The sequence below is a fragment of the Lutra lutra genome, chromosome 12, assembly GCF_902655055.1.
Source record: "Lutra lutra chromosome 12, mLutLut1.2, whole genome shotgun sequence".
Classification (NCBI taxonomy): domain Eukaryota; kingdom Metazoa; phylum Chordata; class Mammalia; order Carnivora; family Mustelidae; genus Lutra; species Lutra lutra.
Genome location: NC_062289.1, coordinates 56,458,962 through 56,486,758, shown reverse-complemented (window position 1 = coordinate 56,486,758; position 27,797 = coordinate 56,458,962). Strand labels below are relative to the sequence as shown.

The 27,797-nt window shown below is 38.6% G+C and overlaps 1 protein-coding gene across 7 annotated transcripts in view; it reads left to right on the top strand.

The window, feature by feature from the left end:
- Positions 1 to 27,797, top strand: part of L3MBTL4 (L3MBTL histone methyl-lysine binding protein 4) — a 465,624-nt gene that overhangs the window by 107,287 nt on the left and 330,540 nt on the right. The window lies entirely within an intron of this gene.

Below are 27,797 nucleotides of genomic sequence, written 5' to 3'. Positions count from 1 at the left end.
AAATGGAGGGAGAGACCCTTTAGCAGTCTCCATGCCCACCATGGAGCTCAACACAGCGCTTGATCTCACAATGGTGAGATTATGACCTGAGCTGAAATTAGGAGTCGGATGCTTAACAAACTGAGCCAGCCAGGTTCCCCTCTGATGTTTTTCGTTTAAATCAACAAATGCAGATGGTATTTTCCTGGAATATATATTCCATTATTTTATGATTATTACTATACAAGCAGACAACTGCTATTAAGTTTTCTGTAAAATATAGTTGAATTTTCAGCATTTGTGCTCCATGGGAAGGAAGCATATACATTTGATAAATCTTCTCTAATGATCTTTTGAAAGTATGTTTAACATTTGTTGAATAAGCTTTTTTTTAATAAACAATGGAAACAACTAAAAATACCTTGAAAAAAATGACAAGCAAAAATTGAGGTTTTTAAAAAAATTTTTTTTTTTTTAAGATTTTATTTATTCATTTGACAGAGAGAGATCACAAGTAGGCAGAGAGGCAGGCAGAGAGAGAGGAAGAAGCAGGCTTCTGAGCAGAGAGCCCGATGCGGGGCTCGACCCAGGACCCTGAGATCATGACCTGAGCCGAAGGCAGCGGCTTAACCCGTCTGAGCCACCCAGGCGCCCCCAAAATTGAGGTTTTTAAAGACCATTTATATTGTTCAGTTTGGGGGACAAAATATTGAAAATTCGTGATCTTCCATCTAAATGCTTTTAAAATAAAAGTTGTTTTCTGCTCTAAGCAAAATATGCTGCTTTAAATTCTCTTCTTCTCTTGCTATCAGTCATGTTCTTTAATGAAAAAGCAAAATAGAATACAGTAATTTGATAATTATGTAACTTGATGTTCAACTCCATTGAGATACATTTTAGTTATGCAACATTGGAATTCTAGAAATAAATTTGGACTGTACTAGTCCCTAACAGCGGGGCTTTTTTAAACATTATTTTTTCCTTTGTAAGAGAGAGTTTGTGATTTATAATGTTGTTGTTCTCCTCTGCAGGTGTATTTTCACTCTAATGCAAATTGTTCTAGATTCTTCTACTCCATGGTTAGAACATTTATTCTAGAAAAAGAAGATGCAGTTAGATCAACAATTTAAGAATGTTTGTTCCTCAAAATTTAGATTTTTTAGTAATTTAGTATTTATAGTTTCATATAGCCAAATATATGTTTGTTGTAAATAGTATTTTCAGTTTTATTGGAAGTGCCTTTTTGCTCTTGTTCTTCCATTGTCAGACTAGTTTTTATGGTTAGTGGTCCATTCTCAAAAGTTTTCACTTGTGGTTTATTCTCAAATCTGAGGTTGTTGCTGTTTGTCCCAACTATTGTCCATAGGTACATGTTTAGAAGAAGGATGAGATTAATTTGTGCATACAGATGCAACAGACTGCTAGTGGAAATGGAAATTAAATTATTTGAGGGGGCTTTTGAGGTCCTGCTTTTAGTGGGATGAAGGAAACTGTTCTCTAAATTGCCTATTGTAATATTATAGTGAAGATTTTCTTACTTTAATTCCTGAAAATTGTTTAATTTTTTTCTGCAGGCTTCTTGCAAGACAAAAGATTTAGTCCTTACTTATGTCTTAAAAATAATAACAAAAGAAAAGCAAAAAAATTGAATACATACATATTTATATGTAAACAGAAAATTGTATTAAAAAATAAACACAATTCTTTGTCCTGATTTTACAAGGAAGACATTTCTTTGGAAATCATTACAAAATAATTTACTGAGAGCACAATCTGTGCCCTAATACTGTCCTGTGTTATAGATGATGAAGCTTTGAGAGGCCCTTTGACTTTTTTAGGGTAAACAACTAGTGAATGGTGGATCCAGGGTTTAAGCCCACATCTAGTAATTCTAAAGCTTATGTCCTTTCTGCTTTACCTGTTATTTAACATCCTCCTTTCTTTTTAGCTATTAAGACAAAAATACAGAAAATGAATTTTGCTAAGAAATGTGATGGGAAAGATAACTGCTCATAATCAAGGTGCTAATGCTGTGTAATCCAGCCCTCTGTGTCCTAGGAACTGGCTGAACTAGATTTTTCCCGACATAATCATGCCTTGGAATTAATTTTGTTTGGTTATTTTGGAAACTCTGTGAGCTAGAGTATTCCTGGTGATTCAGAAATTTTAACAATTGCCTTGGATACCTCTAAGAAAAGGTTTGTTTTAGTAAGTATTATTTGTTAATAATTATTTATGACTTAATGTATCCAGTTAGTATTATTAATCACTCTGTAATCCCATACCTCCACATTTGAAGTCTCCAAGATAAAAACAGCTCATTTCTTCTGTTGGATGAGTGATCTGGCTTTTTCCCTTCTAAATTTTAAGTGTTTTTTTAACTAATGCTAATATTTTTTTGGTTGAGTGTTGGGTCAGTGAGGTCTTTATAAACATAAAAAGAGTAGAAGAAATTATAAAGGAAAATGATATATATATATAAATTAAATAATATATAAATATATGTATATAAATATATTTTTATATAATATATATATAATATATATAAATTAGACTTTGTACATCAAAGAACATCATAATAAAAATTAAACTGCAAATAAACCAGCAAATATTTACCACAACTACTGACTGAAGGTCCATGCACACAATGGATTTAGAAGAAATAATGAGATACACTAAGATCTCAGTGCAGAAATAGACAAAAGACATGAACAGGCAATTCATGGAAGATGGAATAAAAGTAGCTAAAGCAGAAATATGTTAAATACATTTAATTTACTTGAAAGCAAAGAAATACACGTTTAAATGTAATGATGAACATTTTTTTTGGCCTCCTAATTAACAATTAAAAAACATGCTGACACCACTTGCTGGTGGACAAGGGAGCTGGCTGTCCGTACACTGCTATTGTGAGTGCAAGTTGTTCCATTGTTTTAGGGAACATATTGTTGGCATTTATTGTTAAATAAACATTTCCTTCAACTCTGGAACTCTATTTTTTGGAATTTCTCCCAGTGAAGTAAGCCATCTGCATTGAAGGTATGCATATGATATTGGTTGTGGTTCTGATTATAAATGGAGAAGAGCTGGGAATAATATAATTGTCCTATGAATTTCGAATAGGTAAAACATTATGGTACAACTGTGTGTAGACAGTTGTGTGGTCACTTAAGTGCTTTGGAAAAAAATTAAATTACATGGGAGGGAAAGCTTATGGTAACATATTAAGGAGGAAAAAAGCTCAGATGAGTAATTTCAGTGATGGTTGAAAAAAATCACCTATCTATAGCATGGAAGAAAGATGTTAACAATTATTATCTCTAAGTTGTGAAATAAAGAATGTTTTCTATAATTTCTAAGGTTTTTGTTTTGTTTTATTTTGTTTGTGGGGTTTTATTTTTTGCAATTAGTAGGTAATCATGGGACAGTCAGGTAAATATTGAAAAAATAATTTGGAAAATTCTGAACATAAAAACTTCAGTTTATGGAGTAGAGGATGCTTTTGGAATGTCTGTTTTTGGATTTCTTCTTTTTTTGTAAGTAAACTTTTCATTTTGGAATAATTTTAGATTTGAGAAAATTTGCATAGTACAGGTAGTCTTGTATGCCCTTCCCCAGTTTCTGCTAACATCCATCTGTATCTTATATGACTGTAGGACATTTGTCTGAACTAAGAGATTAACGTTGGTACATCATGTCAACAAACTGCTTAGTTTATTCAAATTCCACCGAATTTTTTCGTATTGTTTTTTCTCCAGATTATCATTAGAGGCCTCTGGGCATCTGGCACTTTGACCGGCACCTGCCACTGAGCCCTGCCTTCCCCCGTTTTGCTTTGGCCCAACAGAATATGCTGTCTTGGGGCACCTGGTTGGCTCAGTCAGTTACGAGTCTGCCTTCGGTTCAGGTCATGATCCCAGGGTCCTGGTATGGAGCCCCATGTTGAGCTCCCTGCTCAGTGGGGAATCTGCTTCTCCCTCTGACCCTTACCTTGCTAGTGCTCTCTCTCTCACTTTCTCTGTCTTTGAAATAAATAATAAAATCTTTAAAAAACAATAATGTACAGTCTAGACCTTTTGTTGTCTTTTGCCTGGAGGCCTCTTCTTCTGGCTTATCCAAGTAGCGGGCTCCCTCAGAACAGCATTATCTTCTCTACTTTCCTTATTTTGTGTTTTTCTCCCTCTTCTGTTTTCTCTCAGCATACCCTAGGGCATTTGGCTTTTAAAAATTAAGTTATATTGGGGCGCCTGGGTGACTCAGTGGTTAAAGCCTCTGCCTTTGGCTCAGGTCGTGGTCTCAGGGTCCTGGGATCCAGTCCTGCATCGGGCTCTCTGCTCAGCAGGGAGCCTGCCTCCTCCTCCTCTCTCTCTCTGCCTGCCTCTCTGCCTACTTGTGATCTGTCAAATAAATAAAAGAAAAAAAAATCTTAAAAATTAAGTTATACAATATGCTTTGTCTCCCACTTAAATTGGGTATCTTTTAAAAAGGCATGTCATCAGGTCCAATCTGGCTGGTAGGATTTACCATTTAGTATACTGAAGTAATAATTTACTAGCGCTCTGAAGGATTAATTAGCTCAATGGCCTGAAGAAGAATTAGCACAGCTTCCAAAAGTGCTTAACTTACTTTCAGGGAGTAGTTTTGGTGCTGGGGGATATGGTTCATTAAATGATTCTGAAAGATTCAAAGATGATCCTTTGAGCATTGTACTTTTGTTAGAGTAACTAGTTCGTTTTCTGGGTGTAATGACAGAAATACTGCTTTACAAAGTAATTGTATATCAGTGGAAATAATACCCACATTTTTATTTTTTTATTTATTTTATTTTTATTTATTTATTTATTTATTTTTAAGATTTTATTTATTTATTTGACAGATACAGATCACAAGTAGGCAGAGAGGCAGGCAGAGAGAGGAGGAAGCAGGCTCCCTGCTGAGCAGAGAGCCCGATGTGGGGCTCCATCCCAGGACCCTGAGATCATGACCTGAGCCGAAGGCAGAGGCTTTAACCCACTGAGCCACCCAGGCGCCCCAATACCCACATTTTTAAAACTTTGCGAGCGGTCTGTTGATTCTCACCAATGTACTTCCTTAACTAAGAATGGACAGCAACACCAGCAAAGGGAGAAACCAAATCAATCCTACTTTAGTCTGTTCTTATTTTTATAAATGGCATTTATTGTCAATAAATGGATAGCTAAATGTTTAGGTATTTGGCAACTTTGAATGTAAGGAATTACATTTTTGTTGAGCCATGTAACTGTCACTGGAGGATAAGCAGGGGACGACTTTGTAACTAATAGACTTTTTTGGGGGGAAACTAACAAAATGTGTTCAGATGCAGTTTAATTTAAAAGAAGATGTTTTCTACACACACACTCACACACACACACACACACACACACAATACTACTCCGTAAAAAAATAGTTTTTAGTATATATTTTCAAATAATTTATTTGGTCTTGAAGAGTGGTTTATAAGGGATCTAATCTTTGAACTTAAATAGTCAAGTTGCCAAACCTCCCTATAGTATTCTGACACTTCGAGGTGAATTAGTAGTGCTGTGAATATACACTCTCACAAAGGAAAGAAGCACATTTATTTTCTTCTGGAGGTCAGTCAATAGGTGATACCAATTAATAAAACTATATAAAGTGCAAAGATAGAGGAAGGGCCTATATTCATAAAACTTATTCATGAAGAGTTTTTATGGGCCATGTTGAATTCTTTACTATATGAAAGCAGACATCATATGAAAATTTTTACCGCATTAAATAACTTCCTGAGAAAGTCTCCAGATTATGTTCTTCAGCTGTCCTTCTAGAGCAGTGTCTCCTACTTCTGTTTTTGGAGGTCCCTGGTGGGTAATAAATATTGAACTCTGGAAAAGGGACTGAGGGCTCTGACTTTTGGATTGACTTAGCAAAAGGAGATGTCACAGAAAGTATTAGTTCCCCTGGAGGTGTGAGGGAGGCTTTCAGGCTCTGAGGGCCTCATAGCTCTAAGGAGGGCCTGACCGCAGCCGGCCACCATCTCCTCCTGAGGGTCTTCCTTGTTCTGTTCCTAAAACCAGAGATTTTGTTTAACCAACGGATTCTTTCCACTAATGTGCTTTGCTGTTTTAAAGTGTATTTGATTTTTGTTCAGCATAATTATCTTTTGCTACTGAGATTAAAGCTGTTTCTTTGGGGGCATTTCAATATATTTTTGAACCTAAACGGTTTCCCTGTGAAATATTTGATTTGGACTCTAGGCTTATTTGCTGACATGCCTGTGTTTAATGACTACTTCATCTCCCTGTGCTCTCTTAGCACCGTTGAGTGAAGTATTCTTCTTTCTTTAACTACATTTCTTAACAATTTGGAACTATTTCAAACTTACGGAAAAGTTGCAAGTACAGCTCAGAGATCTTTTTTTTTTTTTTTTTTTTTTTTTTTTCTGGAATACAGAGTGCATTGCCATCCTGATGCCTTCTCACGCCCAGATGCTTGGGTATGTATGTCCTACAACCAAGATCATGCCCTGCCAGGCAAGAAGTTAAAGTCTATACCTTACTGCCAGGCAAGCCACAGACCCCACCCAGGTTTCCCCAGTTATCCTGACAGTGCCCTTTGTGGGAAAGGATCTGGTTCAGAACAAGGCCTGCATTTAGTTATCTGCCTCTCCAGGCTCCTTCATCTGGACCAGCTCCTCAGGTTTCCCCGGACTTGAACTTGACACTCCTGAAGCTCATAGGCCAGTTATTCTGTAAATGTTTCTCCTTTGGGGTGTGTCTGATATTTCCTCATGATTAGACTCAAGTTATACATCTTTGGGGGATAATCACAGAAGTGATGCTTTTTTCCCCTTTTGGCCTCCTATCAGATGGCACACAATCATGATTTGTCTCATTTCTCATAACTTACTTTGATCTCTTGGTGTCTGTCAGGTCTATCCTCTGTAAAGCTGTGGTTTTTCCTTTAGAATTAGTATTATAGAGAGGAAATTAGAAGCTCTAAATATCCTATTTTTCACTTTACTTACTTATTTTCTTTCTCTCTCTCTCTCTCTCTCTTCCCTTCCTTTCTTCTAATTTATTTATTTGAATATGGACTTATGGTTCCTTGTTTTTTTATTCATTGGATTTTAATAATTTCTGTCAGTATTTTGGTGCCAAATTGACTGATATTTGGCCAGTAGGAGCCCCTTCAAGTTGGTTTTGGTATCTTTTCGATAGGACTGTATTATTCTTTGAGCCCTTGCATATTTTGTAACTCAAGATATTTTAGGCTTGTCTTATACTCTCCAATCAGTAATATCTCTAGAGGGCTCTGGTTTTTCATGGCTGGGGTTAAGTGTGTTCATTGCTATTAGGCTGTCATTGCTCCCAGGCCTTCTCCCTGGACAGAGCTAAGGAATATCTCTTTGTATGTTTATACACACACATCTACATTCATACAGATTTATATGCCACAAACACACATGCTTCATTCCAGCATGTACTTTTATTTATATCAGTCTCTCTCTGTATCTTGAAATCTATGAATTCACAGCTATCTCTCCATTTCCAGTTGGATGCTCAGGATTAATTCTAGTTTTCCCCTTTATAGATTTGAATTTCAGCTTTTGACAGTGAGAAATGTAGCTCCCATTATCTTTAGTATATTTGCTTACTTGTTGAATCTTCCATTTATCCTCCCATTATCTTTAGTATGTTTGCCATTTGCTGAATCAACCATTGTTGCCACCACCCCCTCCCTGGCATGTATGACAACCTTGCCTCACTCAGGCTCTACCATCCTGGGTTGTCCCCATTCAGATGCCATCCTCAAGCTCCTTTGCACAGACCTTCTTCTGCCGGACACCTTTCTCACCCTAAATGGCCTTGGATGCTCAGCACCAGGCTGTCCATCCAGGGGGCGCCCTCCTTGCCCCATTTGGACTCTGACTTTACACTCTGGGCCAGCTTCCCAAGTGGATGCCCTCGACACCATGTTTAGGATTGCTCTACCCCCTGCTCCGTGCTATTGCATCCTTCCGTGGTGACATCCCCTCACCCTGCCAAGTTGTCAGACTCTGCTGGACTCCCCCACTTGTGGGTATTTTCCTTATAGCTCCTCACCCCTGCATCCTCCCATGTGGATGCCTCCCTGTTTTGTCATATAGGGGTTTAGAACAGGGGAAGGGAGGGGAAGACAGGAAGGAAAGAGAAGGGGAAGAAGAAGGCCAGGAGGATGAAAAGAAGAACATGATACCATTCTTGAAGATGAGACCGGGAGAAAATGAGTAGCATCTACCATGGTGAAAAAGCCAACAGACAGGGCGGTGAGGAGTTCTGAGTGTGGGGGTCCTGCTTAGGTCTCGAGGCTGGCTGGCTTTCTGCCTTGCCCAGGTGAACACCATCTGTAAGCAGGTCGTTCTTTTTTTTTTTCCTTAAAGATTTTATTTATTTGACAGAGATCACAAGTAGGGATAGAGGCAGGCAGAGAGAGAGAGGAGGAAGCAGGCTCCCTGCCCAGCAGAGAGCCCGATGTGGGGTTTGATCCCAGGACCCTGAGACCATGACCTGAGCCGAAGGCAGAGGCTTAACCCACTGAGCCACCCAGGCACCCCCGTAAGCAGGTCGTTCTTGAAGCTCTTGTGTTTCAGGGTAATCCAGTCATTAACATGTCATCTGAAGGCTCCCACTTTTCTGTGTGCCTGGTACTTTCTGATCTCACGGTAGGCTTCAGATCTGCATTCAGCTGTGCACCCTTGTTCTTCTCCCAGCCCTGAGGCTGACCCTCTTCCATTGCATTTGGACATAATTCCCAAAGTTACAAAGCACAGGGGACAGTCAAGTATGACAGTTGTGTTTTGAGTCTCAATATACGGGATCAGTGTGGATGTGACACGGAGGCTTTCACAAAGTGCCCATGGATTTCCTTCCATGGCCAGAAGGAGATAGGAATTGCTGGTGCATTCTTGCTGCTTTGCTTGTTAGTTGTTTCAGTATTTAAGTGCAAAGCTACATTTGTACAGTAGCTCACTTCATAGAGCAGATGAATCCCTTAGAAATTCATTTGGAATGTTCATGACTAGAATCTTACTTTTTCTCTACTAATTTTCATACGTATAATTGAACCCTATGTTTAAAAAAAAAAAAAAAGCTTTCCTTTAAGATAGAATCTAACTGATACTGAAAATGTCATCGTGTAATACACGGAACCTTTCCTAGAGCTCAGGCCAGAGCGTGCAGGCAGGTGGGCCCAGATAGAGGGCTGGGTCCTGGGGGTCTGGCCGTGGGTTTGTCGTGAGCCCGGGGTAAATGTTATCTCTCAGAAGTCCAAACTTTCAGTTTCTCTTTTGATATGTGAAAGGAAATAAAGAGTGTGTGCTTAGAATTAAGGAGACCTCGGTTGAATTTTGGTTTTGCCACTAACTGGCTGTGTGACTTCCAATAATTGTTTCACTTCTCTAAGCTCTAGTTTTCTTGCTTGTGAAATGAGAGTAATAGGTAATCTTTCTTAGCCTATAATACTTCCAGGATTGAATGAGAAAGTACTTATAATGTGTTTGGCTCTTGGTAGATATTCAACAAATGATATTTTTCTTGAATAGCTTAATAAATAGGGAATTTTTGTGTTTGTTTTCAGTAGTTTTTGGGTTCTTTTTGATATCGTTCTCATCTTTTGCTTAGGAGATTTCTTAAGGACAGTTTAAAAATATCTACTCTAGAAAATTAGAATTAGGTGAAGCGTTTTTTTTTGAAAAATGTTTTATCTGGGTGCTAGCATGGCTCAGTGGGTTAGGCCTCTGCCTTCAGCTCAGGTCATGGTCTCAGGGTCCTGGGATCGAGCCCACATCAGGCTCTCTGCTCAGCAGGGAGCCTGCTTCCCGGCGCCCCCCACCCGCCGCCTGCCTCTCTGCCTACTTGTGATCTCTCTCTGTCAAATAAATAAAAAATAAATTCTTTTTAAAAAAGTTTTATTCTACTTAAGAAGGGAATTGTTTTTCTTTGAGGAATTGACCAATACAAAGTTTAAACCTTTAAAGTTTATTTATTTACTTATTTATTTTAAGTAATCTCTACACCCAATGTGGGCCTTGAACTCATCACCCTGAGATCAGGAGTCACATGCCCACCAACTGAGCCAGCCAGGTGCCCCTAAATCTTTAAAAACTCATTTGGTTGTCTTCTCTGCTGTAACTGGAAGCAGCATAGTGTGTTTGTCACAAGTCTTTCTGAAAAGCCTCTTTGGCGGGTAGCTATGTGTAGAAAGTAAGTTTTTGGAAAAACACTTTAAGTGAAAATGAAAGATTGTTGCCAATATTTTCTGACAGTTGTGAGGAAAATGAGGAGCATGGGAAATGATAGTGCCATGGGTCTGATCTTTAGTAAGTTGAACAGATACAAAAAGCATATGGGGTTATAAAAAGATACACATTTTTAGAAAACTTGCTGAATGGGTCCATTATTTTGGGATAAAAGAGATCTTATATTTGACTTAAAGTCATTCCTGTCTTAGCAGAGCCCATGCCCAGCGGCCTTGTAGAGAAAACACTGCCCAGTTTGGTGACAGGCCTGCCCATCCATCAGATGTCCAAGCTGAGACCTGGATGGGCACCTTAATACCTTCTTATTTTTATTTTATTTATTTATTTATTTATTTTTGGCTTTTCATGGACAGTCTGTCATCAGGGGCTGTTGGTTTTGCTTCTGGAATATTTTTCTAGTCTGTCTACTCTTTTCATCTTTCCTTAACTGTGAATTGTTGTTCTTTTCCCCAGTGACCTTCCTCCATTGCATTTCAACATAAAGCCCAAAGTTGTGAAGCACAGGGGAAATCCACTTGAATCCAAGCTGTCGCCCTTGTCTGCACGCCCCAGCTCATCTCCCAGACCTGTTCTTGAGATGACCTACTCCAGTCTACACATTGCAGCCACGCTGTTCTTTTAAAACACAAGCCCAGTCTTTTGCTTTGCTTAAAATTTTTAAAATGCTTTCCATTACCTATAAGATAGGATATCCTCCTATCCTTATTAAGATAAATCTTAATAAGGATTTAGTAGAACTTAACCTTGGAGAATCTGGAATCTGGTCCTTCCTTGCTTCCTCAGTCTCCTTTCCAGCCGGGCGTCTGCCCATCCCTCATGCTCTGATGGCCATCCTTATTTCAGGTTCTGTCACAGGACCCCTGTACCTGCTATGCTTCTTGCCACGGTGTCCCTCCTCTCTCTTTCCAGGTCTGTAGACCTGATGTAGCAATAGGTGTAGTACTCAAGTGCTCAAGTGTAGTACTCAAGTGTACTACTTGCCTAGGTATAGTACTCAATTGTTACTAATGCCTATAGAGCCTCATGTTTTCACCTTAGGAAAGCTTTCTCTGATCTTCCCGACTAGGCTGAGCTGTCTGTTCTATGCCCCTAAAACCCTATATTCTATGAAAGAAAGCACTTAGTATAGTTTATAATATTTTTGAATATTTTATTCTTACCTTATTTTTTTTAAGAGAGTGTTCACACATGTATGCAATCATGTGAGTGGGATAGCGGGCATAGGGAGAAGGAGAGAGAATCCCAAGCAGGCTCTATGCTCAGTGCAGAGCCCCATACGGGCTCCATGTCACAGCCCTGAGATCATGACCTGAACCAAAACCAAGAGTCGGTCACTAAACTGACTAAGCCATCCCCTAGATTAATAGCTTGTGAATGAGGCCTCATGTCCACTGTTGTGTCCACAGAGCTTAGCACATAGTAGGTCCTCCATAAGAATTTGTTGAATAAATGACCAGAGAAAGCAGTTGATGAGGCTAAAAGTTGATGTGGGCCATTGGAGAAGCATCTTATTTGCTGTGTGATGCTGGTTGGATTTTGTCTTCTTGTTAATAAAGAGACTTTGAAGCTTTGGACAGGAGAGTGATAGCTTCTCTTGTGGAGAGGGAACTGCAGGAGAGTCTCTGGAGAAGACTGGAGAGAGGTGGTGGGTAGGAGAGGAATGGAGAGATCAATGTACTGGTGAGAGCTGGTGAGATGGGGCTGCTCAGCTACTACAGAGCTGGGGCACCTAAGAGGAGGAGATGGTTCCAAAGGTATTATTAAGAGGTGGAGCCATGGGAATGGTAAATGGGTGACTGCAGGGGCTGCAGGAAGCATCATCAGAACTAGTGTGTGGAGACCAGTCTTGGACTTGGGGAACATGGAGATCTCATTGGGGAACAGTGCTGGATTTTTGTGTGGAGATTGGGGCCTGTGGAACCCTCCAATGGTTTGCATTAGAAGCTGGTAAGAGGGGTTGAGGGGCAGCTTGAATTTGAGGGGCAGCTACATCAAGTGTGTAGGTAACAGAGGAACCTGTGAGTACAGGGAATGCTGAGGATAACCCTCTGGTGTGGAGAGGAAGAGAATCCATTGCGGAGCCAAGATGGAGCCCTCAGAACCATGGAAAGAGTGCTGGGTGGCCAGGCACCTTTGAGGTATTCTTTGTGTGCCCCAGGACTGACCGTACTGCACTCTGTATGAGTAGTCAGGACATAGAATAAATCTGTCTCTGTGATAGAGATTTTGAAATAGAAACTTTTTTTTTTCCTAATTAAGCATGAATTTCTATAAAGCCACATTTTAGAAGTTTATGACACTGCTATTTTAGTTTTGCTGTACATTAAAAGTATTCTAACAATATAAGCCTATGGGTTGCCATTTTCTTTGTACTTTTAATTATCTGTAGTTGTCTTCACAGTGCTTAGGATCTTATGAGAAATTATTTCGCTTTGGTAGTTGTTGTAATCTTTTACAATGGCATATCTGAATTCAGTAGTTAGATCTTAATTTGACAAGGAAGCCATATTTTATTGATGATTTTAAAAGCTTAGGCAGGATGCTTTGAAATTGAAAACAGTTATTTAAATGAATGCACATTTAAGGCTTATCAGGATAATAGGTCCATTGGACTAAGACAATTATGCCAAAACTAAACCTTGGGGAAATTTTTTTTTCATCTTAAAAATGATTAGTTGATTTATTAGATACCTCCCATCCCTAAAACTTTGACTATATATATATTTTTAAATTAAAGAGTTAATGCCGTAAGGTCTCTGTACAAAAGAGTTCTAGGAGAGTGAAGGATTTTGGTGCTGTCCATATGTACTAATATAAATGAGTTCCCTGAACATCAGCTTAAAGGGACAGGAAAATATTAGCTATGAGTGCATTCTCTTAGTTCTTTTATAGCTCCTTTATTTATACAATGAACCTCAGTTCAAATCAGACAATATAGTATCTACTATGTTATAATGTTTGTCCTAAGCTAATTTACCATTTATGGATTCCTTCTTATTTTACAAACAAATTAAAATGATGGTTACAGTTCTTTCTTAGTTTCTCATAAATATGACTTAGCAGTTCCAGCAGCAGAAATTTATATTACAGTTCTGCACATTAGAAGTCTGACATGGGTCCCACTGGGCTAATGTCAAGGTGTGGGCAGGGCTGTATTCCTTTGGAAGCTCCTGGGGAGGATCTGGTTCCTTGCCTTTTCCAGCTTTGAGAAGCCAGCTATACTCCTTGGCTTGTGGCCCCTTCCTCCATCTTTAAACTAGCAATGTAGTATCTCCCTTATCCTTCTGTCATAGTGACATCTTCCTTTGATCACAGCTGGGAAAGCTTTCCCCCTTTTTTTGTTTTAAAGATTTTATTTATTTATTTGAAAGAGAGAGAGTGAGAGAGTGAGCAAGAGAGCACACACAAGTGGGGAGAGGGGCAGAGGAAGAGAGAGAAGCCAACTTCCTGTTGAGCAGGGAGCTTGACATGGGGTTTGATCTTTGGGATCATGAGCTGAGCTGAAGGCAGATCCTTTTTTTTTTTTTTTTTAATTTAATTTATTTGTCAGAGAACGAGCACAAGAGGGTGGGGGCTGGGGTGGCAGGCAGAGGGAGATGCAGATTACCTGCTGAGCAAACAGCCCCATGCATGCAAGACCTCATCCCAGAACCCTGGGACCATGACAAGCTGAAGGCAGATGCCCAACTGACGGCAGATGCCCAACTGACTGAGCCACCCATGTGTCCCTGAAGGCAGATGCTTAAGTGACTGAGCCACCCAGGGACCCCAGAGATTCTCCACTTTTAAGGATACCGATGATTACATTGGGTCCACCTGGAAAATCCCAGATAATCTCCCTTAAGGAACCTTAACTTAATCACACCTCCAAAATCCATTTTGACATTTAATGTAACATATTGAGAGTTTCTAGGGATTAGGATGTGGATGTCTTTGCCTAATGTTAAGTTCTTATTTGCACAATCACTTTGAGCTTCCTGATAGAAAATGAATTATTTTGTACCTGTTGCTAAGGGAAAAGTGCCATTATTGTGCTTCTTAAAGCACATTTTTAGGTGCTAAATTTTAGGGTCTTTTACTCATTAGGTCTGCAATTGCTGCACTTTCTTGTTGCCTTTATACAACATTGTAATTCCAAAAAAGTTCAAAAGAAGTCAGTGGAGAAAGAGACTGGTGGGGACTAATGGAGTTTTCATTGCTGCTTTGCATGCACTTTCTAGGAATTTAATTTTATGAAACTGGTTTAGATGTTTTTAAATGAAAATTCTTTCGACAGTGCTAATTATCTTTCCACTAATAACAGTACTCTTCTTTGACCCAGATGGTCTGTTAGTGAACTGAAATTCAATGTTCCTTCATGGATTTTAAACTTAAATTCACTGAGAATGATGAGTGTTTTAAAAGGTTAGAAATCTGTTAGGTTAAGATATGATTTGGGAAGGAATTTATTTTAAGCACTTTTAGTACCAAGAGAGAAAACAATTTTGAATAATATTTAAAATATGTTCATTAATTGAAGCCCAGCAGGGGATATGTTGAATAGAGGAAGGTCTAAATTCTGATCAACAGAATTAATTCAATTAATGAAACTTAGAATAGCAACTGGAGCTCTGTTTTATTTAGTAGATTACATTAGATGTTTCTAAGATATATTGAAGAAAAAGGTCAAGGGAAATATGTAGTTAATCACTTTATGAGGAGAATATTGCCATCTCATATAGATGGATATTAATTTGAAGATTTGCAAGTATTTATAGGGGAGTATTTTAGTACCAGCCAGTAATTATAAGGGTCTTCTTTAAGGATTCTCAGTGATGAAAATTGTTTTCATAGAACTGCCTGCCCCACATTTACTACATGTCAAGGGGGAAATCAGTTAACACTAGGAAATCTACACACAAGATTTTTACACTTTACCATGCTCTGTGCCATTAACCAAATATTCTAGTAAGAACTTTGAATTTCCTTAGTTCTTTATTCTCCTCTAGTGACACAACTGGGCCCACTTAGGAATCCTGATCCTCATTCAAACCTCTTGTTAAAGTGACCCTTCATCTCTGGAAGTTTCTTCTTGTCTTCATCTTGTATTCACCTACCCACCTGTCTGATCTCTCAGGTGAGGTGTTTACTATTTCTTCCTCTTCTCCACCTCCTCCTTCTTCTCCCTCTTGTCTTCCTTCCCTTATTCCTCCCTTCCCTTCTTTCTCCTCCTCTTTTCTTTACTTGCTCTTTCCTTGTATTCCAATACACTAGTCTGTCCTGGTTTTCATGTCTCAGTGCTTTCTCTTTACCAGTTCTTTACTCTCTATCCTCCATAAAGTGTTGAGATATCCTTGTGTTTCAACTATTATACTTTTTTTGTATTGCACTTTTTCTTTTGGTGATTTCTGTTATCTGGATGCTACCTCAGTTATTTCTGCCTAGCTGCAGATTCATATCTCAGCTCCGCACTGGAATTGGACTCCACATGCTTATCCCTCACAATATCAGTTCACACCCTCCTCAATCTTCTTTTCTTTTGTCTTTGGTCTTTCTCTCTCTCTTTCTTTCTTTTTTTGGGGGGTGGGTGGGTGGTGGGGGACATTGTTTCAACAATGGAACAGTTCAATATTGTAAAATCAGTCAACATAATTCATACCTCAACAAACTAAAAGGGAAAAACCATATAATGATCTTTTTTTTTTTTTAAAGATTTTATTTATTTATTTGTCAGAGAGAGAGGGAGAGAGAGCAAGCACAGGCAGACAGAATGGCAGGCAGAGGCAGAGGGAGAAGCAGGCTCCCGGATGAGCAAGGAGCCCGATGTGGGACTCGATCCCAGGACGCTGGGATCATGACCTGAGCCAAAGGCAGCCGCTTAACCAACTGAGCCACCCAGGCGTCCCCCATATAATGATCTTTAACAGTGAAAAGGTTTTGGTATAATTTAACTGTCATTCCTAGCAAAAATTCATTTGTGAAATAATTAATTATAATAAAAATTACCAAAGTGTGATAGCAAATATACTAAAGAGCAAAACAAAACCATTTCAATTAAGATCAGGAAATAGAGATGCCCATTACATTCATTGGTACTCAATACTGTCTTGGGAATTTTAGTGAATGAAATAAAAAGCAAATTTAATGAGTAATAAAAACTTTGGAAAGAAAAGATAAAACTATGTAAATAGATCAATAGTTGCAGATATATGATCTTTATATATAGAAAACTCAAAAGAATCTAATTGTAAGCTACTAGAATTACTACAAGAATTTTGAGGTGGTTGGATAGAGAATAAATATAAAAACTCATTAGCTTTTCCATATATTAGCCACCAGTTCCTAGAAGTTGAAAAGGGAAAAATATTGTACCCATAAAAGCGATAAAGTATACAAATTTTAGAACAAATTGAACAAGAAATGTTATATGAAGAGAACTAGAAATTTCTATTCATGCATATAAATTAATATCTGGATAAATGGGAATATGTACCATGAAAATGTCAACTCCTTAATATTTATTTATATTTGTTTTCTCTTTAGTTTTTTTTTAAAGATTTTATTTATTTGACACATAGAGAGATAGAGAGCACAAGCTAGGAGAGCTGCAGGCAGAGGGAGAGGGAGAAGCAGACTCCTTGATGAACAGGACCCTGGGATCCCTGAGATCCCTGGGATCCCTGGGATTATGACCTGACCTGGCTAGACATTTAATTGACTGAACCACCCAGGTGCTCCATCTTTTTACTTATTTAAAAAAAATTTAATTCCCGGGCGTCTGGGTGGCTCCGTTGATTGGGCACCTGACTCTTAATTTCAGCTCAGGTTGTGGTCTCAGTGTCCTGGGATCTAGCCCCGAGTAGGGCTCCATGTATAGCACGGAGTCTGCTGGAGATTCACTCCCTCTGCCCCTCCTGCCCCCTCTCTTAAATAATGAATGAAAAATCTTTTAAAAAAATTTAATCCCAGTATAGTTAACATACAGTGTTGTATTAGTTTCAGGTATACAATACATTCAGGTGACTCAGCTATACATTTCTCAGTGCTCATCAAGACAACTGTACTACTCTTAATCCTCTTCACCTAGATCACCCAACCTCCCCCACCCCTCTGGTAACCATCTGTTTGTTCTCTATAGTTAAGACTCTGTCTTTTGGTTTGTCTCTTTTTTTCCCTTTGTTCATTTGTTTCTTAGATTCCACATATGAGTGAAATCATAATGGTGTTTGTTCTCCTCTGACTTATTTTGCTTAGCATTATATTCTCTAGATCCATCCATGTTTCAAATGGCAAGATTTCATTCTTTTTTATGGACGTATGATATTCCTTATATATAACACACACACACACAAACACACACACCCCACATCCATTGTATATATTAAAAATAAGTATATATCTTTTGTGGTGCCATAAAATTTTAGGATTATTTGTTATAGATCGGTGAAAAATATTGTTGGTATTTTGATAGGGATTACATTAAATGTGTAGATTACTTTGGGTAGCATGGACAGTTGAACAGTATTTGTTCGTCCAATCCATGAGCATGGAATATCTTTTCATTTCTGTCATTTTCAGTTTCTTTCATCAGTGTCTTACAGTTTTCAGGTATAGGTCTTTTACCTCCTTGGTTGACTTTAATCCTAGTATTTTATTATTTCTGGTGCAATTGTAAATGGGATTGCTTTTTTATTTTTATTTATGTATTTATTTTTTAAAAGATTTTATTTATTTATTTGACAGACAGAGATCAAAAGTAGGCAGAGAGTCAGAGAGAGAGGAGGAAGTAGGCTCCCCGCTGAGCAGAGAGCCCAATGTGGGGCTTTATCCCAGGACCCTGGGATCATGAGCTGAGCCGAAAGCAGCGGTTTTAACCCACTGAACCACCCAGGTGCCTGGGATTGCTTTTTAAATTTCGCTTTCTGCTGCTTCATTATTAGAATATAGAAATGCAACTGAATTCTGTACATTGATTTTGTATCCTACACCATTTATCATTTATTGGTTCTAATAAGTTTTTTGGTGGAGCTTCTAGGGCTTTCTATGTATAATATCATGTCATCTGCAATTAGTAAAAGTTTTGCTTCTTCTTTATCAATTTGGATACCTTTTATTTCTTTTTTTTTAAATTTTTATTAATTTTAATTTTTAAAAACATATATTTTTATCCCCAGGGGTACAGGTCTGTGAATCACCAGGTTTACACACTTCACAGCACTCACCATAGCACATACCCTCCCCAGTGTCCATAATCCCATCCCCCTCCCAACCCCCCTCCCCCTATCAACCCTCAGTTTGTTTTGTGAGATTAAGAGTCACTTATGGTTTGTCTCCCTCCCAATTCCATCTTGTTTCATTTACTCTTCTCCTACCCCCTTAACCCCCCATGTTGCATCTCCTATCCCTCATATCAGGGAGATCATATGATAGTTGTCTTTCTCCGATTGACTTATTTCGCTAAGCATGATACCCTCTAGTTCCATCCACATCGTCGCAAATGGCAAGATTTCATTTCTTTTGATGGCTGCATAGTATTCCATTGTGTATATATACCACATCTTCTTTATCCATTCATCTGTTGATGGACATCTAGGTTCTTTCCATATTTTGGCTATTGTAGACATTGCTGCTATAAACATTCGGGTGCACGTGCCCCTTCAGATCACTACGTTTGTATCTTTAGGGTAAATACCCAGCAGTGCAATTGCAGGGTCATAGGGTAGTTCTATTTTCAACATTTTGAGGAACCTCCATGCTGTTTTCCAGAGTGGTTGCACCAACTTGCATTCCCACCAACAGTGTAGGAGGGTTCCCCTTTCTCCGCATCCTCGCCAGCATCTGTCATTTCCTGACTTGTTCATTTAAGCCAAACTCTGACTGGTGTGAGGTGATATCTCATTGTGGTTTTGATTTGTATTTCCCTGATGCCGAGTGATGTGGAGCACTTTTTCATGTGTCTATTGGCCATCTGGATGTCTTCTTTGCAGAAATGTCTGTTCATGTCCTTTGCCCATGTCTTGATTGGATTATTTGTTCTTTGGGTGTTGAGTTTGCTAAGTTCTTTATAGATTTTGGACACTAGCCCTTTATCCGATATGTCATTTGCAAATATCTTCTCCCATTCTGTCAGTTGTCTTTTGGTTTTGTTCACTGTTTCCTTTGCTGTGCAAAAGCTTTTGATCTTGATAAAATCCCAATAGTTCATTTTTGCCCTTGCTTCCCTTGCTTTTGGCGATGTTCCTAGGAAGATGTTGCTGCGGCTGAGGTCGAAGAGGTTGTTGCCTGTGTTCTCCTCAAGGATTTTGATGGATTCCTTTCTCACATTGAGGTCCTTCATCCATTTTGAGCCTATTTTCGTGTGTGGTGTAAGGAAATGATCCAATTTCATTTTTCTGCATGTGGCTGTCCAATTTTCCCAACACCATTTATTGAAGAGGCTGTCTTTGTTCCATTGGACATTCTTTCCTGCTTTGTCGAAGATTAGTTGACCATAGAGTTGAGGGTCTATTTCTGGGCTCTCTATTCTGTTCCATTGATCTATGTGTCTGTTTTTGTGCCAGTACCATGCTGTCTTGATGATGACAGCTTTGTAATAGAGCTTGAAGTCCGGAATTGTGATGCCACCAACTTTGGCTTTCTTTTTCAATATTCCTTTGGCTATTCGAGGTCTTTTCTGGTTCCATATAAATTTTAGGATTCTTTGTTCCAATTCTTTGAAAAAAATGGATGGTACTTTGATAGGAATTGCATTAAATGTGTAGATTGCTTTAGGTAGCATAGACATTTTCACAATATTTATTCTTCCAGTCCAGGAGCATGGAACATTTTTCCATTTCTTTGTGTCTTCCTCAATTTCTTTCATGAGTACTTTATAGTTTTCGGTGTATAGATTCTTAGTCTCTTTGGTTAGGTTTATTCCTAGGTATCTTATAGTTTTGGGTGCAATTGTAAAAGGGATTGACTCCTTAATTTCTCTTTCTTCTGTCTTGTTGGTGTAGAGAAATGCAACTGATTTCTGTGCATTGATTTTATATCCTGACACTTTACTGAACTCCTGTATAAGTTCTAGCAGTTTTGGAGTGGAGTCCTTTGGGTTTTCCACATATAGTATCATATCATCTGTGAGAGTGATAGTTTGACTTCTTCTTTGCCGATTTGGATGCCTTTAATTTCCTTTTGTTGTCTGATTGCTGAGGCTAGGACTTCTAGTACTATGTTGAATAGCAGTGGTGATAACGGACATCCCTGCTGTGTTCCTGACCTTAGCGGAAAAGCTTTCAGTTTTTCTCCATTGAGAATGATATTTGCGGTGGGCTTTTCATAGATGGCTTTGATAATATTGAGGTATGTGCCCTCTATCCCTACACTTTGAAGAGTTTTGATCAGGAAGGGATGCTGTACTTTGTCAAATGCTTTTTCAGCATCTATGGAGAGTATCATATGGTTCTTGTTCTTTCTTTTATTAATGTGTTGTATCACATTGATTGATTTGCGGATGTTGAACCAGCCTTGCAGCCCTGGAATAAATCCCGCTTGGTCGTGGTGAATAACCCTTTTAATGTACTGTTGAATCCTATTGGCTAGTATTTTGGCGAGAATTTTTGCATCTGTGTTCATCAAGGATATTGGTCTGTAGTTCTCTTTTTTGATGGGATCCTTGTCTGGTTTTGGGATCAAGGTGATGCTGGCCTCATAAAATGAGTTTGGAAGTTTTCCTTCCATTTCTATTTTTTTGAACAGTTTCAGGAGAATAGGAATTAGTTCTTCTTTAAATGTTTGGTAGAATTCCCCCGGGAAGCCATCTGGCCCCGGGCTTTTGTTTGTTTGGAAATTTTTGATGACTGTTTCAATCTCCTTACTGCTTATGGGTCTGTTGAGGCTTTCTATTTCTTCCTGGTTCAGTTGTGGTAGTTTATATGTCTCTAGGAATGCATGCATTTCTTCCAGATTGTCAAATTTGTTGGCGTAGAGTTGCTCATAGTATGTTCTTATAATTGTCTGTATTTCTTTGCTGTTCGTTGTGATCTCTCCTCTTTCATTCATGATTTTATTTATTTGGGTCCTCTCTCTTTTCTTTTTGATAAGTCTGGCCAGGGGTTTATCAATCTTATTAATTCTTTCAAAGAACCAGCTCCTAGTTTCGTTGATTTGTTCTATTGTTTTTTTGGTTTCTATTTCATTGATTTCTGCTCTGATCTTTATGATTTCTCTTCTCCTGCTGGGTTTAGGCTTTCTTTCTTGTTCTTTCTCCAGCTCCTTTAGGTGTAGGGTTAGGTTGTGTACCTGAGACCTTTCTTGTTTCTTGAGAAAGGCTTGTACCGCTATATATTTTCCTCTCAGGACTGCCTTTGTTGTGTCCCACAGATTTTGAACCGTTGTGTTTTCATTATCATTTGTTTCCATGAATTTTTTCAATTCTTCTTTAATTTCCTGGTTGACCCATTCATTCTTTACAAGGATGCTGTTTAGTCTCCATGTATTTGGGTTCTTTCCAAATTTCCTCTTGTGATTGAGTTCTAGCTTCAGAGCGTTGTGGTCTGAAAATATGCAGGGAATGATTCCAATCTTTTGATACCTGTTGAGACCTGATTTAGGACCAAGAATGTGATCTATTCTGGAGAATGTTCCATGTGCACTAGAGAAGAATGTGTATTCTGTTGCTTTGGGATGAAATGTTCTGAATATATCTGTGATGTCCATCTGGTCCAGTGTGTCATTTAAGGCCTTTATTTCCTTGTTGATCTTTTGCTTAGATGATCTGTCCATTTCAGTGAGGGGAGTGTTAAAGTCCCCTACCATTATTGTATTTTTGTCAATGTGTTTCTTTGATTTTGTTATTAATTGGTTTATATAGTTGGCTGCTCCCACGTTAGGGGCATAGATATTTAAAATTGTTAGATCTTCTTGTTGGATAGTTCCTTTGAGTATGATATAGTGTCCTTCCTCATCTCTTATTGTAGTCTTTGGCTTAAAATCTAATTGATCTGATATAAGGATTGCCACTCCTGCTTTCTTCTGATGTCCATTAGCATGGTAAATTCTTTTCCACCCCCTCACTTTAAATCTGGAGGTGTCTTCAGGTTTAAGATGAGTTTCTTGTAGGCAACATATAGATGGGTTTTGTTTTTTTATCCATTCTGATACCCTGTGTCTTTTGATTGGGGCATTTAGCCCATTAACATTCAGGGTAAGTATTGAGAGATATGAATTTAGTGCCATTGTAATGCCTGTAAGGTGACTGTTATTGTATATTGTCTCTGTTTCTTTCTGATCTACTTCTTTTAGGGTCTCTCTTTGCTTAGAGGACCCCTTTCAATATTTCCTGTAGAGCTGGTTTGGTATTTGCAAATTCTTTCAGTTTTTGTTTGTCCTGGAAGCTTTTAATCTCTCCTTCTCTTTTCAATGATAGCCTAGCTGGATATAGTATTTTTGGCTGCATGTTTTTCTCATTTAGTACTCTGAATATATCATGCCAGCTCTTTCTGGCCTGCCAGGTCTCTGTGGATAAGTCTGCTGCCAATCTAATATTTTTACCATTGTATGTTACAGACTTCTTTTCCCGGGCTGCTTTCTGGATCTTCTCTTTGTCACTAAGACTTGTCAATTTTACTATTAGGTGACGGGGTGTGGACCTATTCTTATTGATCTTGAGGGGGGTTCTCTGAACCTACTGGATTTTGATGCTTGTTTCCTTTGCCATATTGGGGAAATTCTCTCCAATAATTCTCTCCAGTATACCTTCTGCTCCCCTCTCTGTTTCCTCTTCTTCTGGAATCCCAATTATTCTAATGTTGTTTCATCTTATGGTGTCACTTATCTCTCGAATTCTCCCCTCGTGATCCAGTAGCTGTTTGTCCCTCTTTTGCTCAGCTTCTTTATTCTCTGTCATTTGGTCTTCTATATCGCTAATTCTTTCTTCTGCCTCATTTATCCTAGCCGTCAGAGCCTCCATTTTTGTTTGCACCTCATTAATAGCTTTTTTGATTTCAACTTGGTTAGATTTTAGTTCTTTTATTTCTCCAGAAAGGGCTTTTATATCTCCCGAGAGGGTTTCTCTAATATCTTCCATGCCTTTTTCGAGCCCACCTAGAACTTGAGAATCGTCATTCTGAACTCTGGATTTGACATATTACCAATGTCTGTATTGATTAGGTCTCTAGCCTTTGGTACTGCCTCTTGTTCTTTTTTTTGTGGTGAATTTTTCCGCCTTGTCATTTTGTCCAGATAAGAGTATATGAAGGAGCAAGTAAAATACTAAAAGGGTGGCAACAACCCCAGGAAAATATGCTTTAGCCAAATCAGAAGAGATCCCAAGTCGTGGGGGGGGGAAGAAAGGGGATAAAAAGAGGTTCAGAAAGAAAGGAAAAAAAAATTAAAAAAAGAAAACCAATAAAGAAAAAGTATAAAAAGGAAAAAAAATATATATATTAAACTAGTTAAAAAATGTTAAAAAAGAAAAGGGTAAAAGTTAAAAAAAATTAGCAGAAGAAGAAAAAAAAATTGAAAATTTGAAAAAGAAAAGAAAAAAAATTAATTTAACTGCAAGGCTAAAGAATCATGGGGAGAAAGCTTGAGTTCCGTCCTTTGCTTTCTCCTCCTCTGGAATTCCGCCGCTCTCCTTGGTATTGAAACTACACTCCTTGGTAGGTGAACTTGGTCCTGGCTGGGATTCTTGCTGATCTTCTGGGGGAGGGGCCTGTTGTAGTGATTCTCAAGCGTCTTTGCCCCAGGCGGAGTTGCACTGCCCTTACCCGGGGCCGGGCTGAGTAATCAGCTCGGGTTTGCTTTCGGGAGCTTTTGTTCCCTGAGCGCTTTCCGTAGAGTCCGGAGGACAGGAATGAAGATGGCGGCCTCCCGGTCTCCGGCCCGGAGGAGCCGAGAGCCCGGGCCCCCACTCCTCAGTGCGCCCCCAGAGAACAGCGCCCAATGACTCCCGCCACCCTGGCCTCCGGCCGCGCTCCGAGCTGACCGAGCCTGGGACTGGTTCAAGGTAACCCCGAGCTGAGAGTCACTCCTCGGCTCTGTCTCTGTAGCCGGCTTCCCCGTTCTAATACCTGTGAGCTCTGCGACACTCAGCCACCCCCGATCCTTCTGTGACCCTGCGGGACCTGAGGCCACGCTGACCCCGCCTGGGCTTCACCCCGGTTAAGCCTCTGGAGCGATGTCCCTCAGGGGAACAGACTTTTAAAAGTCCCGATTTTGTGCTCTGTTGCTCCGCCGCTCGCCGGGAGCCGGCCCCTCCCCCCGCGGTCTATCTTCCTGTCGCTTTGGATTCACTTCTCCGCCAGTCCTACCTTGCAGAAAGTGGTTGATTTTCTGTTTTTAGAGTTGCTGTTCTTCTTCTCTTCGATCTCCCGTTGGATTTGTAGGTGTTTGTAATCTTTAGATAAGCTATTTAGCTGATCCCCCGCTACCTGAACTAGACTCAGCCTGCTACTTCTCTGCCATCTTGACTCCTCCCCCCTCTATTTCTTTTTTTTTTTTTAATAGATTTTTGTGGTTAGGACTTCCAGTACTATGTTGAATGAAAGTGGTGAGAGTGACATCCTTGTCTTGTTCCTGATCTTAGGGGGAAAGCTCTCAGTTTTCACCACTGAGTATAATAGCCGTGAGTTTTTCATATATGGCCTTTATATATTGAGGTTATGTTCCCTCTGAACCAGCTTTGTTTGATGGATGCTGTACTTTGCCAAATGCTTTTTCTTCAGCTATTGAAATTATCTTATGGTTTTTATCCTTTGTCTTATTGATATGATGTATTTTATTTATTCATTTATTTGACATAGAGAGCCCAAGCCCTGAGACAGAGGGTGAGGGAGAAGCAGGCTCTCTGGTGAGCAAGGAATCCAGTTCAGGGCTCGATTCCAGTAGCCTGGGATCATGATCTGAGCTGAAGACAGTCGCTTAACTGACTGAGCCACTCAGGTGCCCCAATATATCACATTTATTGATTTATAAATATTGAGCTCTTCTTGCATGTCTGGAATAAATCCCACTTGATTGTGATGAATGTTATTTTTAATGTATTGTTGGATTTGGTTTGTTAATATTTTGCTGAGAATTTTTTCATCTGTGTTTGCCAGAGAAAATGGCCTGTAGTTCTCTTTTACTACAGTGTCTTTAGCTGGTTTTGGTATCAGGGTAATTCTGGCCTTGTAGAATGAATTTAGAAATTTTTCTTCCTCTTCTATTATTTGGAATAGTTTGAGAAATATAGTATTAATTCCTCATTAAATGTTTGGCAGAATTCACCTGTGAAACCATCTGGTCCTAGACTTTTGGGGGAGTTTTTTGATTACTGATCCAGTGTCATTGCTGGCAATCAATTGGTCTGTTCAAATTCTCTATTTCTTCCTGATTCAGTTTTGGGAGGTTATATGTTTCTAGAAATTTATTTATTTCTTTTAGGTTGTTAAATTTTTGGCATATAATGTTCTTATTTTTTCCCTTATAATTGTTTGTATTTTATGGTGTCAGTTGTTATTTCTCCTCTTACATTTGTGACTTGTCTAAATTCTCTCTCCTTTTTTTTTATTAATTTTTTGATGAGTCTGGCTAAATATTTGTCAATTTTGTTGATCTTTTCAATGAACCAGCTCCTGTTTTCATTGATCATTGATCTTTTCTATTGTTATTTGTTTGTTTTTAGTTTCTATTTAATTTATTTATGCTCTAATATTTACTATTTCCATCCTTCTAATGGTTTTGGGTTTTTGCTTGTTCTTCTTTTTCTAGCTTCTTTAGGTATAAGGTTATATTGTTTATTTGAGATTTTTCTTGCTTCTTGAGGTAGGTCTGTATTGCTATAAACTTCCCTCTTAGAATGGCTTTTGTTTGATCCCAAAGATTTGGACCATTGCATTTTCATTTTCATTTGTCTCCATATATTTTTGATTTCCTCTTCGACTTCTTGGTTGACCCATTCATTGTTTAGTAGCAAGTTATTTAACCTCTGTGTATTTGTGCTCTTTCCTGATTTTTTCTTGTAGTTGATTTCTAGTTTCATATCATTTGGTCAGAACAGATGCATGGTATGACTTTGATCTTTTCAAATTTGTTGAGGTTTGTTTTGTGGCTGAATACGTGATCTGTTCTGGAGAATGTTCCATGTGCACTTGAAACGAATGTGTATTCTGCTGTTTAGGGTGGAATGTTCTGAATATATTTCTTAAATCCATCTCGTTCAATGTGTCCTTCAAAGCCACTGTTTGCTTGTTGATTTTCTGTGTGGATGATCTATCCATTGATGTAAGTGGGGGTGTTAAAGTTCCCTACTATTAACGACTATTACTATATTATTATTACTTAGTTCTCTTATGTTGTTATTAACTGTTTTAAAAGTATTTGGGTGTTCCCATGTTGTGAGCAAAAGTATTTGCAATTGTTATGTCTTGTTGGATTGTTGGGTTAATGATTATATAGTGTCCTTCTTTGTCTCTTGTGACAGTCTTTGGTTTAAACTCTATTTTGTCCAATATCAGCATTGCTACCCTTTCTTTTCACATCCATTTGCATGATAAATGCTTCTTCATCCCTTCACTTTTAGTTTGCATTTGTCTTTAGGTCTGAAATGAGTCTCCTATAGGCAGAATATGGATGGGTCTTTTTTTTTTTTTTTAATCCATTCTACCACCCTGTGTATTTAGATTGGAGCATCTAATCATTTATAGTCACATTAATATTAATAAATATGTATTTATTGCTACTTGGTTACTTGTTTTATGGTTGTTTTTGTAGTTTTTCTCTGTTTCTTTCTTCTCTTACACTCTTCTCTCATGATTAGTTGGCTTTCTTTAGTGATATACTTGCATTATTTTCTGTTTGTTTTTTGCATCTGTTACTCGTTTTTGAATTGTGATTACCATTTGGTTTATGTGTAACTTCATCTGCATATAACGGTTTATATTAAGCTGATGATGACTTAAGTTTGTGTCCATTCTTGACTCCTCTCCACGTTTTAGGTATATGGTGTCATACTTTACATCTTTTTGTTTTGTGAGTCCCTTTTAAAAAAAATTGTGTTATATTAGTCACCATTATTAGTTTTTGATGTAGTGTTCCATGATTCGTTGTTTGTGTATAATGCCCAGTGCTCCACGCAGTACATGCTCTGCTTAATACCATCACCAGGCTTACCCATCCGTCCACCCACCTCCCTTCTAAAACTTTCCATTTGTTTCCCAGAGTCCATAGTCTCTCATGGTTCGTCTCCCACTCCAATTTCTCCCCCTTCATTTTTCCTTTTTCCTAATGTCCTCCATGCTATTCCTTATGTTCCACAAATAAGAGAAACCATATGATAATTGACTTTCTCTGTTTGACTTATTTCACTTAGCGTAATCTCCTCCATTACCATCTGTGTTGAGCAGAAGTTGGGTATTCATCCTTTCTGATGATTGAGTAATATTCTTTTGTGTATATGGACCACATCTTCTTTATCCATCCATCTGTTGAAGGACATCTTGGCCCTTTCCCACATTTTGGCACTTGTGGACATTGCTGCTATGAACATTGGGGTGCATATGGCCCTTGAATGGTTTTT